At 41.2% G+C, this 18971-nt stretch overlaps 1 protein-coding gene across 6 annotated transcripts in view; it reads left to right on the forward strand.

Annotated features, from left to right (window-relative positions):
* The window catches only part of LOC128842510 (beta-1,3-galactosyltransferase 2-like), a 150380-nt gene that overhangs the window by 16840 nt on the left and 114569 nt on the right, over window positions 1–18971 (forward strand). The window contains exon 2 of one of the 6 annotated variants that reach the window (XM_054038574.1): window positions 1382–1428. The exons of the other annotated variants lie outside the window; for them this stretch is intronic. The gene's annotated coding sequence lies outside the window, so the exon portion shown is untranslated. The remainder of the gene's footprint in view (window positions 1–1381; window positions 1429–18971) is intronic. 6 annotated transcript variants of the gene reach the window in all.

Below are 18971 nucleotides of genomic sequence, written 5' to 3' on the forward strand. Positions count from 1 at the left end.
TCTGTATGTGTGTATATATATCTCCTCAATATATGTTCCATTCTATATGCATCCGAAGAAGTGGGCTGTAGTCCACGAAAGCTTATGCTCTAATAAATTTGTTAGTCTCTAAGGTGCCACAAGTACTCCTGTTCTTCTTTTTGCGGATACAGACTAACACGGCTGCTACTCTGAAACCTGAAATAAATCAGTGCTACACACTGAATATTTGTCTAACCTTTGAAAATAGTGAACTCAGGCTTCTCATCTTGAAGTTTTCAGCTCTCCTCTCCCTTGAACAAATTTGTCTATATGTTGGTCTAGAGCAATTGTGTGTTTTGTTTTGTTTTTGTTTCGGTGTGCTGTGGTGTTTGTTTTTTTTTTTTTTTTAGTTAAGAATTGAATGGGCTTTGAAATGTTGGTACCTCTAAGTCTGGCAACACGAGTGTGGGGTGTTGAAACAGTAAACAATCACTCTAAGAATACATCTACCCAGCAGCTGGGAGTGTGCTTCACAGCGTATGTAGACAGACACATGCTAGCTCTGCTCAAGCAAGTGTACTCAAAATAGCATTGTATTCTGGGAGAACAAGGGCGGCCACTTGGGGCTAGCCACCTGAGTACAAACCTGCCCAGACCCCCTGGCAGCTAACCCAAGTTGCTGCCTAATTTATCCCCGGGCTACACAGCTATTTTTCTCATACTAGCTTGCACAGAGCTAGCATGTGTTTGTCTACTTGTGGTGGGAAGCATGTTCCCAGCTACAGGGTACTTTTAATTTAAATGCTCGGGGAATTTTCCTGGCCCTGCTGAAGTCTAGGGGCTTTGTAGGGAGGAGTGTGATCTGGACATTGCAGAAGTCAGTTACTTGCCAGACAGCCTATAATGAGGTGGGGAAAATTGTGTCTCTCTGTTTTTAGGGAGTAGCGCGTGCGCGCGCGCGCTCTCTCTTTTTTTATATCTAAAATATGGTTTCTTCTGTGTTATCACTCTGAATTCTATGCAATAATGTAATGTTACATTGCAACCTTCCAGCAAGAATACCTTATGGTTTTGTGTAACTTCTCTATTTGCATGCCATGAAACGTAACAAGGATACTGCCATTTTTGGTGATAATACCTGTCTATTGTCCACCAGGAACTAGACTGCAGCCATCCTATTCACTCCTTATAGGCCATTTGATTATAATGCGTGATTATGGACTTAAATTTGTTTTGTTAAATGCTTAAGATTCTATATGTCCTTGCCAATCCCCTGAGCCATTTAGTTTCTCTACACAAAAGAATTTAGCATGATAAATATCATGTTACTAATATGTGATACCTGTAATGAGACAAGCCATCTTTGACCTTTTTTAAATGACAAGATTCAAAAGCTCAACATCCTTCTTTGATCTTTCAGATGAAGACAGTAAACTTGAAGGGGCCTACTTGTTCAAATATTGGCAGGTAATCTAAATGGAAAATTTCTTGCCTTTTGGAATCTTGCATTTAATTGATTCACATAATTATGCTAATGTGAATACAGCACTTTGAAGATATAAAGCACTCTACAAGTGAATTGAAGCAGGTGTCAGTAACAAATTATTATAGTGAGGTTCTATATATTTTAAGGTTGCATAGCAGTTTCCCTCTTCTAGAACTCTTTGAAATTTTCACTATTCAGTCTGCAATCTTCAGTGCTTGTCCAAAGATGAAGGATTAATAATCACACATAGCTCTTCCCATTAGTAGATCTGTAAGTGCTTTACAAAGGAAGTGAGCATTGTTACCCCATCTTACAGTTGGGGAAACTGAGGCACAGAAGGGAAGTGATTTCCCCTCTGGTCAAACAGCACACACTGGTTGAGCTGAGAATAGGACCTAGGTCTCCTGAGCCACAGTCTAGTGCTGTGTCCACTAGGCCATAGGGTTACGGTGAATTTTAACTTTGAGTTCAGCCGTTTTTTAAGTTACATGAGTAGCAAAAGCTATAGTTTTTTCCCATTACAAGACTATCCTTACAATATTATTTTCAACATCCCTTCCCTAGAATCAAAAATAGAGATGGAAGCTCTCAATGAGGAGTGGTGCCTGTCCCTGTTCTAGAGGAAGTTAGTTTGATTTGATAGTTACCTATATTTGAAAATCCATGTATTGAGCATGTGCAGTAGATAGTAGTAGTTTTTTTGTTTTGTTTTTTTTGTTTTTTTTTTTAAAGGGGTGGGGCACTGATCCTGCATTTGACTTTATCTGTGCTCTCAGAGAAAGAACCATTGAATTCAAGGGGGTCCTGCTACACAGTAAATTGCAGGATCAGGACATATGCTTATAAAGTGGTCTGAATGTATCACGTAGCTAAGTGTATCATGTGTAGCTAAGTTAGCCATGCAATGAATTCCATAGCCCATTTAGATATACCAAACTGGCCAGGGCTGTTTTTCCGAGGCTTCAGGGAAACACAGGGTCTGTTTTAAAAAAGCATCCTCCTGTTTCAGCATTCCCCATCATTTTGAGAAGCTGAATGACCTGCTTAGGCAGCACTGTAGTGCAATGTATTATGCCTTGGCATATGAGCTAGAAGACTCAACTCTTTGCTGTGTCCCTTATTTGTTTTTTTGATCTTCAACATGTCCGCTGTCTTCCCATCTGTAAAATGAAGAAATTAGCACATGCTTTTCTTGCCCAGGAGGGCACTAGGATTTAATTTCCAATGTTGATACTTGAAAAAGATATATAACATTGTGGCAGGGTACCTCCTTTGCTTTGTTGGCCTCAGCATTTCTCCCTCTGAGGAGGCGGTGGGGGGCCTGGAGTTAAATCAGTCTGACTCCAGAGGGTTTTTCTCATCATTCTGGTTTTATTTTTCCCGGTTTACAAGCTGGGCCTCAAGGTAGGCCCAAGAAGTTCTCTTAAGCAAAACAAACAGAGGAAAAAACCAAACTCTCAATGCAAACAAATACTTTTCCCTGTCCCTTCTCCGGGGCGTTGCCTTACTATGCTGGCTTCTAGTTGCCAGTCCTTCCCCAAGCAGTTCTTGACAGATCACTTTGGTATAACTTGTGTCTGTGAATAATCCACATCCCTAAGCAATTTCAACTATACCAACCTATACACTTGTGTGGATGGCACTACGTCGACAGGACCGCTTCTCCTGAAGACATAGCTACTGCTTCTCATAGAGGCAGGAGTTAAGCCAATGGAAAAGCTCTCTCCAGTCAGTTTAGAGCATCTTCACCAGAAGCACGACAGCAGAGTAGCTGCATTGGTGCTGCTCTAGTATAGACATAGCCTTAGTTTCTTTCTCCCTAGGAAGGAGAGACAGCCTTCCATCCAGGGGAAACCTTTCCTTCCTGCTGCAGCTTGTCCCTCATCTCTCCACTTTCTCTCTCTCTCACCACAAGAGTTTTTTAAAAGTCACTGGCCTCTAGTTAACCTGAAAGAATCTATTTTCAGCTCATAGGAAACATGACCTTCACCATTCTAGAGCTGATCTATCTGCCCTCCACCATACTTTTATATCTATCAACATTGACTTTGTCACTCCACATATTGTGTGTGTGTGTGTGTGTGTGTGTACACACACACACACACACACACACACGACTTGCAAGTATTCATTTTTGATATCTGTCAATTATATTTTTACCAATTTAAATATTCACAGCGATGGGAAATTCTTGGGAGATGGTTAGACCATTATTTTATGACCCTAGACATTAAGATTCAGTATCTTAGAGCTTTATAAACTGTGACACAAATTGTCAACATGGTGATATATGCAAAGTAAATATGCTTAAATCAACATTTCATACCTATTTTTTCTATTTATTTGCTAGTCCATTTGTAAGAAGCCTAATTCCATCAATGGTCGCAAGGTTTGACCAAATTCTCAGGCAGCTTTTGTCTTACTTTGCCAATCTATAAAATAGGATTCCTTGATGGAAACAGTTTTCATCTGTTTGTGCAGTGAAATAGATGTTTACTGACATTTGCCGATAACCTAATCTTTCCAAACCTACATATATGAAGTATTTCTCTGTCTGCAACTTGGAGAAGCAAAGAACACTAAATAATAGAACTGTGTGAATTTTAGTCCAGTAAATAGTAAACTTTCCAGTGAATTTTTTTAAAGGCAGTAAAACTGTTAGATTTTGGAGACTGGTTTTGGCTTTAAAATAATTCAGAAACATCAAAACATTTTGTTTAACAGGAAGGAAATTTTGCAGTTTTCCATTTTGGCGAGAATCCAAAAAAAATCTGGTTTAGTCCAAATTAAACGTTGTTGTTGTGTGTTTTTTTTTTTTTTCTTCAGATTTTTTTCAGTTTGCTGGCTCTACAAAACAGGGAATAAGTTTTTTGTTCTTGTTTATCTTTGACCTGCTGCCCTCCTTGCAGATAGGAGAGTCTGAAGATTTATGATTAAACAAGGGATTTTTTTGATGGAGGGGAAGAAAATTGATTTTTGCTGTTGTGAATCAGTTTGACAATTGATATGAGCTTGCCCTCAATAGAGGGCATCTCTACAGAATTTGCCTGTTCCTCAAAATGATTCCTAGTGGCGATTAGCATCCGTTTTACACTGAGTTTAAGCCAGCCTGCTTTCATCCAGGTCTTTGTCTGTCAGACACAGGAAAGGACAAACTAACAGCTTTATTTCTGTTAGATAAAACAGAAACCTAGAGCTGAGTGTCCTCTATGTAAATATAATCCTATCTATAGCCCATACTGCCTCAGTCTTCCACAACAGATCTTTCAAATGTTGAACAGGAAAGGTGGTGCAATGTGGGACTCCATTCTTACTTCCAGAAGGATTTTAGCTGTGGTCACATATGGATAATGTGGGAAAGATCTCTGGGAATGGACAGAGCCACTTGCACTGTTTCTCTCAGCTGTGGCTACAGCATCTTGTTTCCTATAGGCATCATTAGAACTAGTTGAAGAAACTGCCTGCTGTTTTGGTTATGATTTGATTACATTATTAGATATCAGGAAAGAAATAGGGACATAAAAGCTAGGATAAAACATGATTCTTCCCTATATCCATTACATTGAAAATACTAAGGAGCTAGTCATGTGTTCCTTACTACATGGATGTTTTGCTTGAATAAAGACTAAGACCTGTAGGACTGGGCCCTAAATGAGAAAATTCCCATCTCCTCCTGGAGATCAGTATGCTTTTTTTTTTTTTTTTTTTTTTTAAGTAAAACCAAGGACTGTGTTCAGCATTTTATTTTATAAAGTTTCAGAATGTCTCTTGATGTGGAAGGATTTCTGATCAGTATGCTTGGAGGTATGAATGCTCAACCATCCCTCTTCAGGAATTGCAAAAGGCATAGAGAGAGATTCCAGCTAGTGACAAACGTTCCCTCTTCAGAGAGAATAATTTCCTCAACACCGGTTCAAAGCAAATGAAGAAACGGTGGTAAAAAAAGTCTGGTGTATATTCCCTACCACCCCTCAAAATCCATGAACCAGTGGCACCTCTCTTTAAAGGGGGAAATATTTTCAGTTTTCAAATGCTATTGAAGAATTTTAATGAGTGACAGGAGGAACAAATTTAAAAGGGCCAACAAATGGCAACCATCCTGCAAACACAATTTTAAAGCAATAAATTGTCATGATGATGACAGACTGGTCAATCAAGAAACCTCCTTTTGCTAATTTTAAGCTGGCTTCTGGGCAGCTGGGTTATGGCCAATACAGTTATTTTATTGATTGCTTTCCTCTGGAAACACATATATCGAATATCTATTCACCACTAATTGCATCAAAGATTCCCGATGGACTTTAGTCCTCTCTCCATGTCTGTCTTTCCAAAGCCATTGTGTGCATGTTTCACAAAAACTTGCAGTTTTGACATTTGTTTTCATTCCACATTGGAACAAAAAACAAAACCTTTCAAACTCTTGCACCACCCACTCCCAAATAGCCAATAGTCTGGTGGTTAGGGCAACATCTGGCATGTGGGAGATCAGATTCAAGTCCTTGTTAGCTTGGTTGTTGCTATGTCTAAAAGTTGTATCTTGGTACAGGCGATCAGAGATGAAGAATTTTATACTCCAGACTATGTGGCTGCTACTGGCTTATGTCCTGGTTTTGTGCAGTGATTTGAACCAGAGTCTCCAACTTCCCAGGTGACTGACTGACTGGCTATCCTCTCACCAGAAATTATATCCTGTACCTGAGAAATCATTTTGCTGAAACTTTTGTCAGCTGGTAAATTCCTATAAATGTTTGGATTTTGACAAATTGGCATTTTATGATGGTGTGGGAGGGATAGCTCAATGGCTTGAACATTGGCCTGCTAAACCCAGGATTGTGAGATCAATCCTTAAAGGGGCCACTTAAGGATCTGGGGCAAAAATCTGTCTGGGGATTGGCCCTGCTTTGAGCAAGGGGGTTGGACTAGATGACCTCCTGAGGTCTCTTCCAACGCTGATATTCTATGAACCTGCCCCAAAACGAGCCATTAGATGTAGTGACAACCAAGCCCACAGTAGGTATTCCAGCCACCAGATGTGTCATCACATGAGCATGTACTGAATAAGTGCTTGAATTGTGTCCTGAAAAGATTAAAGATGGCACATTCTATTAGCTTCTTGTCAGTATTCTAGGAGTCTGGGATGGAGTGTCCACCCCACACAATGCCTGAAGGGGTTCAGGAGGCTAGGTCGTCTAACTAACCACCGCCTAGAGGAAGAACCAGGGAGCAATGAAGAATAATTAAAGAGGAAACTCAGCTGGACAGGAACAGGAGAGGCCCATACAAAGATCAGGAGCTGAGAGTAGAGCACCCTGTGACAGGATCACAGCTGCCTGTGTGAAATATCTGACATGAAGTTTTGTAATGACTAAATTGAGTATCCTGACAAAAGTGGATCAACGTTCGTTAGCCATGGTGGGGAATGGGTATTGTTTAGTTAATCTGCATGGAAATATTTCTGCTACAAATTGTAACAGAAAATATTTGGTTTAAAATGTTTGTTATATGGGCCAATGGCCATATCCACCTTTATAATTATCACTGAATATGATCCTCTTTAGTATGTGTGTGTTTGCTAATTCAGAGACAGCCAAGCAGAAAATGTAACTTTCTCCACTAGTAGCAAAGTAAAATACTGTTTCTGCAGTTGAGGGAGGCTGCTGCTGAAAGCTTAATCTATATTTAAATGCAACAAATGTGAAATGTATTATAGAGCTGTGTATAATTTTTCAGCTGGAACTTTTTTTGCTGAAAAATGCATGTTCTGTAACTCTTGTGAATTCTAGTCAATTTAAGCAAATTTTCAGTTGTGAGAAATGAAAAAATCAATTGTTTCATTTTTGACGTTTTCAAAACAAAGCATTTTGGCTTTTTTTAATTCCAAATGACTTAATTTTGAGATTTATTTCAATTTTTAAAATGTGTTTTTGTTAAAAAAGCTCAGATGATGAAACAAAACATTTCATTTGGGGTGAAACAAAATGTTTGACCTAAAATGAATCTTTAAAACAACAACAAATCAAACTGCCAGTGAACCAAAAATTTATCAAGCACATGCTCAAGTGCTTTAAGCACCTACTTAAAATGCTATATCAAATGAGAACCCAAATTCTGCAGAAGATGAGCAGCACCAGAATAGTACTGGTGTGTCATACCTCTGAATACTAGCTCAGTTAATCTCCTTATTATTAACTACTTCTATATATGGCAGGTATAGCTTGGCTATGTGTCTTCTTTAACAGCCACTTGCAACTAGGCCTGTTCAGGACATCACAAGATTGATGTTGCGCTCCCCACCCTCAAAACAGAGAAAGACGTGACTTTGGTATAATATTCCTGTAATGCCTCCTCCCTGCTTTTTTTGTCAAAATTATCTGTTAAATATTATGGTTGCATGATTTATATACAATACTAAAGAAAAAAATCAAGCACAAGAAGAAAAAACATTTGCATTTTAACACCATATATAACACTTAAAATTAACATTTAAAATAACATTGTCTTACAGAGATGCTCTGCTCTGTTTTCGAAGTCAAAGAAAGCTACTGGAGACAAGTTGTTCTGTGAATTACTAATTGTTAGATTCTCTGGGATCTCGGAGTAATAGTATTTTACTTATTGGCATTCCCATGTGAAATTTCATGATGCATGTTATAGTAATTTACAGAGTAACCAGGGTCATCAGGGAAAATATTGGAATTTAATTGTGAGAGGAATTGGTAGTTTAGGACATTCATTATGAAAACAAAGACTTTAGCCAAATTCTGTGGTTATGTGAAATCCTACTGATTTCACTTGGAATGCATAGGACTGTGATTTTACTCTATTGGGAACTGTAGTAACTCTCATAATTATATAATAGCAGTGTGTAGTTAATGGAGTTTCCTGTGTTGTAACGGGAAATTTTTTTTTCTTGTTGTTTATACGTTTATACAAATAACCCTTAACATTCAGAAAGGCATTACTGTGTATATTGTGATATGATATAAGAATAGTATACTGCAAAGTTAAGTTCCTATGTAATTCAAAAGTGAATTTGGTGTATGTAGAATATGGGATATTTTTGAACTTGAAACTAAATCTTTAAACAAAGAGTTAATCTGCTTCATGTTGACTCATAAATTTTAAAAGTGCCTGTCATCCTGAATCATGTACTTGCATAGTCAATTTTGCTTATGCTCTGAAGTTACATAGCACTCAGCTATCTCTTTATAGTATAAAAACTAGTTATAAATTAAATACGACTAAGAGTGAATCAGAATGTCTGGAGGGACAATTTCCCCCATACCCTCAAGATGAGGTCCAAATAGTATTTCAGGCTTATTCCAATTCTGGTTTTAGTCTTAGTTTTCAGGCACGTCTCACTAAAGTAATTTTAGTTCCTGTTTCCAAAGCATGTGATCATTTAGCTTCTTGAATACTTGCATTCTGCTTATGTTGCTTAATAGTTGAATGTGGATCTGACCTATATGTTGTTCATGCTTCATGTATGCCTAGATTGTGGTTTACAAAAGAGTCTAAGGGTATGTCTACACTACGAAATTAGGTCGATTTAATAGAAGTCAATTTTTTAGAAATCTATTTGATAGTCGATTGTGTGTCCCCACTAAGCACATTAAGTCAGCGGTGTGTGTCCACAGTACCGAGGCTAGCGTTGACTTTTGGAGCATTGCGCTCTGGTAGCTATCCCACAGTTCCCGCAGTCTCCTCCACCCATTGGAATTCTGGGTTGAGCTCCCAATGCCTGATGGGGCAAAAACATTGTTGCAGGTGGTTCTGGCTACATGTTGTCAGGCCCCCCTTCCTTCCTCCCTCCATGAAAGCAACATACCACGGCAAGCATGGAGCCCACTCAGCTCACCGTCACCGTATGTCTCCTGGGTGCTGCTGGCAGATGTGGTACTGCAGTGCTACACAGCAGCATTGCCTTGCCTTGCGGATGACAGATGGTAGAATACAACTGCTACCGTCGTCGTCGTTCCATGGGTGCTCCTGGCCGACCTCTGTTATGTTGATCGGAGGTGCCTGGGCAGACATGGGTGCTCCTGGCCAGCCTCGGTGAGGTCAGTCGGGGGCGCCTGGACAAAATTGAGAACTCCAGGTCATTCTCAAGTTTCATCTAATGGAGATTCAATCCTGCCTGGAATATCATGCCAGCTGGAGGCTTCTGCCTCAGGCTGCTCTCCCAGTCGGCAGCACCGCGCGGTCGTGCCTACCCCTTGCTCCTATGGCTCATGAAGCCTGCACAGTAGTAAGGAGCAGTTCAACTATAGGCTGAGCAAGTGCATAATTGTGGTAGAATGTGCGTTTGGACGTTTAAAAGCTTGCTGGTGCAGTTTACTGACTCAGGCCTCAGCGAAATCAATATTCCCATTGTTATTACTGCTTGCTGTGTGCTCCACAGTATCTGCAAGAGTAAGAGGGAGATGTTTATGGCGGGAGGTTGAGGCAAATCACCTGGCCGCTGATTACATGCAGCCAGACACCAGGAGGTTAGAAGAACACAGCAGGGCGCACTGTGCATCAGAGAAGCTTTAAAAAACAGTTTCATGACTGGCCAGGCTACGGTGTGAAAGTTCTGTTTGTTTCTCCTTGATGAAAACCCGCCCCCTTGGTTCACTCTACTTCCCTGTAAGCCAACCGCCCTCCCCTCCCCCTTTTGATCTCCACTTGCAGAGGCAATAAAGTCATCGTTGTTTCAAATTCATGCATTCTTTATTAATTCGTCACACAAATGGGGGGATAACTGCCAAGGTAGCCTGGGAGGGGTGGGAGAGGAGGGAAGCACAGGGGTGGGGTAATTATAGGGGCACCCCCTAGAATGGCATGCAGCTCATCATAGAAGCAGCATGTCTGACCCGGAGCAGCCGTTTGTCTGTCTGGTTCTTTGGTAGGCTTCACGCGGCACTCCTGCAGGTCCCTGTTATAACCTCTGTCCTTCATGCCCTTGGATATTTTTTTCAAATATTCTGGCATTTTGTCTTTTGGAACAAAGTTCGGATAGCACAGATTCATCTCCCCATACAGTGATCAGATGCAGTTCCTCGCGTTCGGTCCATGCTGGAGCTCTTTTGCGATTCTGGGACTCCATTGTCACCTGTGCTGATGAGCTCTGCATGGTCACCTGTGCTGATCAGCTCGCCACACTGGCCAAACAGGAAACGAAATTCAAAAGTTCACGGGGCTTTTCCTGACTACCTGGCCAATGCATCTGCGTTGAGAGCGCTGTCCAGAGCAGTCACAATGGAGCACTCTGGGATAGGTCCCACAGGCCAATACCATCGAATTGCGTCCACACTACCCCAAATTCAACCAAGCAGGGTCGATTTCAGCACTAATCCCCTTGTCGGGGAGGAGCACAGAAATCGATGTTAAGAGCCCTTTAAGTTGACAAAAATGGCTTCATCGTGTGAATGGGTGCAGGGTTAAATCGATCTAACGCTGCTAAATTTGAGCTAAGCTTGTAGTGTAGGTCAGGGCTAAGGGAGTTAGGCACTCAGCTCCTGTTGCTAGACAATGAGAAATCCGAACACCCACCAGAGCATGTCACTTTCAATTTAAAAAAAAAAAAAAAACCTCTGTCCTTTTCAGTGACATTAGTTGTTGATAGATAAATGCTTCTACAATGGGTTTTGGGGCCCATCTAGTAAAATAACTAGACAGTTTCTAATTACCATTCAATTTTTTCTGTTTAAATTTCTTCTCCTGGTTGATCTGGTTCAATTGTTCCTAAATTTTGTTTCCAACAAGCGCACACACTACAGGTGTGCACTTCATTCTATTTGCACACAGCAAATCACTTGCACCTAAGCAAACACACACTTTTTTTGTTCCCCCCACCACCCCTCTTTATCTGTCAAGATGAGGTGTAAGAGATAATTCCCCTGTGTTGGATGCAACACTTCTTGAGTTAAGAAATGTTCATCTATTTTTTTTTTTTCTGAAATTCAGAGGATACTGTACTACTGGCAGCATGATGCCTTCAGCATATGTCACACAGATTAAAGACTCCTATGATAACAGAGCTGCTTTTCCTACATAATATAGAGAGGTGCTAAGGAGATAGTCATTCTGTTCTCTAGTGTGATTTAGTGGTCTTTTGCAGACAGTAAATAGCAAGTCATCTTGTACTTTATCTGTTTGAACAGTGATCCATTAACATTCAAGATCCCTTATTTCCAGGTTGTCAGTGACTCAAATAGGTAATACCATTCCCCCCTCCCCCCCCCCCCCCCCAGCACCGAGTGCCACTCCCCTGAGCATTCTAAGGCTGTAATGCTAAGCCAGCTGCTGAAATTCCAAAGCTGGGAGGCCTCTGTTCCAAGGCCTGTGGTGTGTGGTGCGAGCTGGGGAAAACCCAAATCTCCCCAAGAGAATGGGAATTCTGTTCACACAATACTCTGGAACATAGAGAATATATTGAGGCTTAGTTTGCAAGAAAGGGCAGTTACTTCCAGAACTCTGTGGATCTGGGAGACCTAATAGCCTTCAGTATTTATAACTCTAGCAAGGACAACTTAACTCTTGCTGTCCAAAGACAAACTTCTATAGAGGCTGCTAGACATGAGTTTTGATGGTGGACTATTCACTAGCAGAACTAACAACCAGTTCCTGATTCCCTGATAATGTATCCAGACTGATGGGAGGCAAATATTTTCAAAGGAGACTTTATGCATCAGCACCTGGTCTCCAGAGGAACATGAAGCTTTTTACCACCCAGTTAAGATCCTTCCATGGGTGATCCACCACTAATGGTCTGTGAATTAATCCACGCTCATTGCAGCAGAAACTCAGGCCATGACTAAGATGGCAGTTGAGAAAAGCTACCACTGTTTATTGCATCTTACTTAACACAGGCAAGCAACTTAGATGGGGAAGAGGTAGAAATGTTTATACTTTTTCTTAGAGTTCCTCCACTTTTTAGCTGAAACTATTTATTTAGTCAAATTCATAAACAGTTCTAGTGAACCCAAAAGTGCATTTTCAAGCAAAAAATTTACCATACTTGTTGGAAAAACTTATGCCCACCTCTAATTTTATGTTAATTCTTTTAATATCCTTTTCCTCAAAATTACTCCTAATATTACCTCAACTGGTTGCCACTGGGAAGCAGTTGCAAGTTTGCTAGCTCTCTGAAGAACTCTATTGTTTTCACTTGGAGTTTCGTGTGTGGAAGTTTGTAGAATCAAACCTTGAATTGTGTATAACACTTTTGAGCCTGTGCCTAGGCATGTGAGAGTCTCCTGAACAGAGCAATACGTCCACATTAGTTTTTTACAAGTACCTAAGGTCTAAAATGAAATGTATACTTGGTTCAGAATTCATTTTAACCAAGGAATGACAAAACATCTGATGCAGACCTATGCTTTATTTTCCCCTGGGCTGATTTTCCTGGAACCAAAATCTTTCAATGTAGCAAACCTTATTTCATTTTTAAAAAAAATATATTTTCGGTCAGAAAGAAGTACTTCTTACATTTGTGATAGTATTACATTCCAGTTTCAAGCTTCATACTTAGTGTTTGTATGCTACTTTCTCTTTCTCTAGCTTCAGTTCAAAATCTCATCTTTACATAGTCTGAATACAAACTTCTTTATATTATAGTTAACACATTGAAATTTTAATGTCAACTATCTCAGCTTTAAGGAGTGTGGCACAAAATCATTTTTCTTGTATTGTTGCTTCACCACTTTTTTTTTTTTTTTTTTTATAATTGTGGTTACTTAAACATATTTCTCAACTTTAACACAACTTTTAATGTGTTACTGTTGTATCACCTTCATTTCTATGATTTGTCAAAAACCAGTATGAATTGCATAGTAATATGCCCTATCCCTATGAAAAGACATTGTTCTACTGTGGAGACAGTTGTACCATACATTACTTCACATATAGTAAAAGTTATGGGTGAGCTATTTCTTTGTTCTACAGTAAAAATTTTGGATTAAATTGACTTAACAGATGACAGACTTTTAATAGACTATATATAGTCAAATAACTATTGGGGCCCAATTCTTCTAACTTATCCACAGGAGAAGTAATGCAATGTTTTCAGATGGAAATGTAATTTTTTGTTAATAGTATCTTTCTGATGCCATGAGTGGTCCACATTTTGCTAAGACTAACCAGTGTTAAGCACGATGTTCTGTAGATATTATTTGTGGGGGTGGGCCCTTGCACTCTGACCCTGCAAGTTCTGACTGCACTGCAAACACTTCTTACTGTGCATATGATGAGATACTGTTCTGCACTTTGTGACCCAGAAACCTCTTGATGCCAACTGGCAGACGGCGATACATAGGATGTTACTGGGATCTCCTAGCTGGTCAATTGTATAGTTAATTGCTTGACCACACTTTGGTTCAGTATGAAATATATTCAAGAGACCAAATAACCAGTGTCAAGTTTATTGCTAGAAGTCAATAATAGTATAGTACAGGAAGAAAGATTCAGTTTCTGGGAAGCTGTCTCATGCAGCCATGTTGCATTCACCTTACACAGAAGGTCCAGTCCCAAAGTTACACATTTTAGGTGGGAGTATTTATAAGATTTTACTAGTTACAAAACTCTCTACATGTCACTAAAATCCAACTCATCAGTTCATCCTACTCCCTTAAGTTGTTCTGTATCTTTCTTTATCTTTGTTTTGGATACTAGCATTTCAGGTACTGGTCCATGAAGGTACCTCCTCAGCTTGTACCAAGGCAGAACATTAATATATTCTGTCTTTGGAAAGCGTCTCATTTTTTTAATTCCAAAGATGACTTCAGCTTTGCAAAGTGTTGTGGAATACTCAGCACAGGCTGAGTGAACAGGTTTATAAAAAGACAAAGGCCAATTCATGCCATGTAAGTGCTAGCAATGTGTATACACACTATAATGTTATATTGCAATTGTGTGCTTAATATATGTTGTACTATATTCTGGGATGTAATCCAGGTTTATGAAGGGTTGTCACTACCTGCCTTGAAATCCTGGATGCCTCACAATGCTTTGCTGCTTTAGCTCCCAATCTAGGCAGCTCATAAACAGCATGCACTTCACAATGTCTGTGTATAGCTGCAGCCTGCCAACTACACACCAGCCACTCTGGCTTCCAGGAGCCCTGATTACTGAGTGCCGGGTGACCCCAACTAGGGTGACCAGATGTCCAGATTTTATCGGGACTGTCCCGATATTTGCTGCTTTGTCCCACTTCGGTCGGGACGTCTGGCACAGGCGGAGCCTGGAGGGGGCTTGCGCTCCGCAGAAGAGACAGAGCAGAGGCAAGCTCGCCGCCTGGCTGCAGGCAGCACTGGGGTCAGGCAGGCTGAGCGGCGCCCCGACCCGCAGGGCAGCGCTAGCGAGCTGCTCTGTCTCGCAGGGCCTGGCCGCCGCTGCAGGAGGTGCTGCGAGGCGCAGAGGTGTTAAACTCCCCACCCTCTGGTTATCTGGTGGGCTGGGGACACCGTGCTCCACTCTCCAGCCAGGTAACAGCTGCTCTCACAGCCTCTGCCTCTTCCCCTTCCATGTGTGGGGTCAGCGAGAGAGACACGAAGTGAAGATCCGTGTCCATCAGTGGACGAGAGCGGTTACGTGGGAGAGTGTTTGTTTGTCCCATTCGCAGTGTGGGCCCAGCTGCTGCAGGGCTCTCCAAGTCACCCGCTTATTGTCGGCACCTTGAAAGACTCAAGTTGGCAACATAAGCCGATGCAGGGGAGCCCGCCCCGCCCCTGCAGGGACTGACCATGGTGGAGATGAGCCTCCCCCCCAGACAAGCAGCGCTTCCCCTTTAAGAGGCCCACTTGGCTTGGCAGCATCCCCTCCCCTTCCTGCGAGTGTGATTCAGACGCAGAGTTGCCACCAGAGTCTAGGCTGGCCTGGAGCGATGGGCAGCCGGGACCAGGCTGTGGCGGTACCTGGAGGCTAGTCAGTTTGTGTTTTGTGGTTTTTTATTCCCCCCTCGCCTCCCTTGCATCCCAATATTTCCCCTGTGTGATCTGGTCACCTTAACCCCAACACACACCCAGTCCCCAGTTTTCCCCAAAAGGTGTGATCTGCACTGCCCAGCCTTCTCCTGGACAGTTTGGATATTAAAGGTCTGTTGCCCCATAGGTGGTCAATATTCAACAGTGCACTACTTCAGTTGGAGTTGCCAAACAATTCCATTTAAACACAACACTGAATTAGTTTTGATTTTTGAAATAAAACCAGTTTATTTAACTACAAAGAGTTTTTTAAGTGAGTACATGTATCGGGCATTAAAGTCTGCAATGGTTACAAGCAGGGCCGGCTCCAGGCACCAGCATAGCAAGCTGGTGCTTGGGGCGGAACATGGAAGGGGGCAGCACCTCCAGCTCTCTGGCAGCTGGTCCCTCTCGGCGGGAAGGACCTGCCGCCAAATTGCCGCTGAAGAATGAAGCGGCGGCGGTAGAGTCGTGGCAGAAGTGCCGCAGATCGCGATTGCGGCATTTATTTATTTTTTGGCTGCTTGGGGCGGCAAAAACCCTGGAGCTGGCCCTGGTTGCAAGAAAGTTTCTAGTAACTAAAACTTAACAAACCAGTCTTGGTTCAAAGTAACGTTCTTACCACATGCTCCCAGTAATGTAGCTAACCAAAGATTTCTTCTGAGGAGTACCCCTCAAAGCAAAGCTTATTCAAACAGTGAAAAAGGAGCTGTGGAGTGAGGGGTGAAGGTGCTCCTATGCTCTTTCTACTTCCCTGTGTATGCTGAAATGCAAAATTGTCTTGTCTCCCTCTTGCTGTCTCGAGGACCTTGTCTATGACTTGTATGTAAATTGAGGTAAATATACATTCCTTTGTTTAAGATAGACCTGCTTCACCACTCTTGCCTAATTGGGGCTAAGTGGGTTTGAATATGTGCTATCAACATGATACAGGGGGGATTCATAACTTTACTGTAATGCTCTTACATACATTTCACCATATTATTGACCAGTCAGTTTTTATTTTTCAAATGATACCTCACAAGGCATATTTTTTTACAAAAAAATATTACAATAGTGTAATTCATTCATAAGAATACATATTCATGATGTGATATTGAGAGAGACTGATATTGTGTGTGTGTGTGTGTGAGAGAGAGAGAGAGAGAGAGATTAACCCGGAATCTATTGGTCAACACCCTGTATCAGATATAGGCATATTAATTTCATCAAAGGATAGCATGTAAGATCTCTATCAACAGCCAGTAGCCTACTGGTCATCATAATCACTATGAAATGTATGTACAGATAATATTTAAGGAGTTACGTATGTATTCTGGAAACTATGTTCTCAAAGCCTTGGGGTTAGAGCAGGTAACTGAGAAGTGACATGTCAAGACAAAGTGTCCGGCAAGACAAAGTACACGCTGATAGATGAACAAGACATCCCATTAGTGGAGAGTTACTCTTTTGAGGCTCGGATGGAGGTAGATGCTGATGGAAATGGAGCTAAAATATTTGCTTATGCTTTTGACGAAAACAGAGGAAGGGGATCTGGGCGTCTGCTGCACGAGCTACTGTGGGAGAGGCACCGGGGAGGGATTGCCCCAGGATTTCAAGTGGTGCATCTGAACGCAGTGACGGTGGACAACCGACTGGACAATTTGCGTTTAGTCCCGTGGGGATGGAGACCCAAAGCTGAAGACATTTCTAGTAAACAAAGAATCGTGGCAGGGACACACAAACCAACAAAATTTCCATTGATGATGATCAGAATTTAGATTGTGTTTTTTTTTTTTTTTAAACTTTGCCAAACCAAAAAAAAGGCTTGACCTTATTAGTTTGACTTGCGCATAATTACTTTGTCTATTTTGATGTGACATTGACAATATGTGGTTTATTATATGTCTTAAACAGGTTCCTTTCAAGCATTAGATAACTGATGCTTATCTCTATCTGGTCATGTATATATTGGGCATTGCATGTCTCAGAATGCAGGCCCATTTGCATACTGAGCCTGATAGCAGTTGAAAAATTGCAAAATCTATAAGCGAAAATCTACAGGAAGAAATAAACAGCAAGTGTGGCTCCTATTTACGAGTACAGATTGTGGGAGTATATCTGAATGTGCAGAGGTACCCTCTGGATCCTTCACTTAGACAAACTGGCAGTGTGGTTTGTCTAATGGAAAAAGGGATCACAGCCTACAGGGCTGGCAAGCACTGGTGGGCAACACTTTATTAGACATGAGTATCTAGTTAATGAATTCCAGGCTCTAGAATGTATGTTATGATTTTGTTTTTATATCTAAGCATTTGTTTTCAATACATCTACTTGCTATCAGTCAAAGCTTTCTACTTTGTTAAATGAACTTTTTATTTGTTTTCACTATGAACTTATCTAACTGCTGTGTATTAAATGGAGTGGTGATGTGAGATGTAACTGGTTAGCTGGCGTGTATTTTTCCTTTGGGAGCAGTGAACCTCTGCACACTGAGGGTTCAGTGGTAAAGGGTCTGGATGCTCTAGGAAGAGGCTCCAGGGGTTGGAGTGTGCCTAACACTAACTTGTAGAGAGAGTAGGCCTGCTTGTTTTGCCCAGGACTAGTGGTGATGGGGGGCTAACAACTGGCAGGCATAGACAAGACTTCCTCATGTAAGAGTAGGTGGCTGTGAGGTACCTCAGAACCCTGGATACCCCTGGGAAGCATCACATACAGCGAAAAACTCAGCCTAGGGATTGGCGGGACCTGATATAGCTTCAAACCATCTCTTTTGCCCTTCCAGTCCTGGCTTTCTCTGGGACCTCTGGCATAATTTAAATCTCTAGGACTTTCAGCAGCCTCCATGGCCTGCCCTGTGAGCCCCAACACTGCAGTGTAATGTGCTGCTGTCTACACCAAGGAGACCTCTGAAGGCAGCTATATGACTCTCTTTGGCAGTGCTACAACCAGGGGAATACTCCCACAGCTGGAATTGGGCTTTTAAGATCCTTTCATGCTGTTCTAGCTCTTTTACATGTTGTCATGGGGCTGGAGCAGGGGTGACGATCTCACCCAAAGCATGTCCTCTGGAGTGGTGGCCAAAGCATGTAGGGGCATACGAATCTTTAGTGCATCTGGCACATATATATCTTGCAACGCCAGCTACAACAGTGCCATGCGAATACCTGTTCTAACTTTCAGGAAACATTGTAAACAACAAGTGGGCAGCATTATCTCCTGCAAATATAAACAAACATGTTTGTCTGAATAATTGGCTGCACAAGAAGTAGGACTGAGTGGGCTTGTAGACTCTAAAGTTTTAAATTGTTTTGTTTTTGAATGCAGTTATGTAACAAAAAAAACTACGTTTGTAAATTGCACTTTCATGATAGAGATTGCACTACAGTACTTAAGTGAATTGAAAAATACTATTTTTGTTTTTACAGTGCAAATATTTATAATAAAAATAAATACAAAGTGAGCACTGTCCACTTTGATTTCAATTATAACAGAATACAATGTATTTGCAAATGTGGAAAGCATACAAAAATATTGATATAAATGGTATTCTATTATTATTATTTGACAGCGCGACTAATTATGATTAATTTTTTTACTTG

This window comes from Malaclemys terrapin, chromosome 8, assembly GCF_027887155.1.
Source record: "Malaclemys terrapin pileata isolate rMalTer1 chromosome 8, rMalTer1.hap1, whole genome shotgun sequence".
In the NCBI taxonomy this organism is placed as follows: domain Eukaryota; kingdom Metazoa; phylum Chordata; order Testudines; family Emydidae; genus Malaclemys; species Malaclemys terrapin.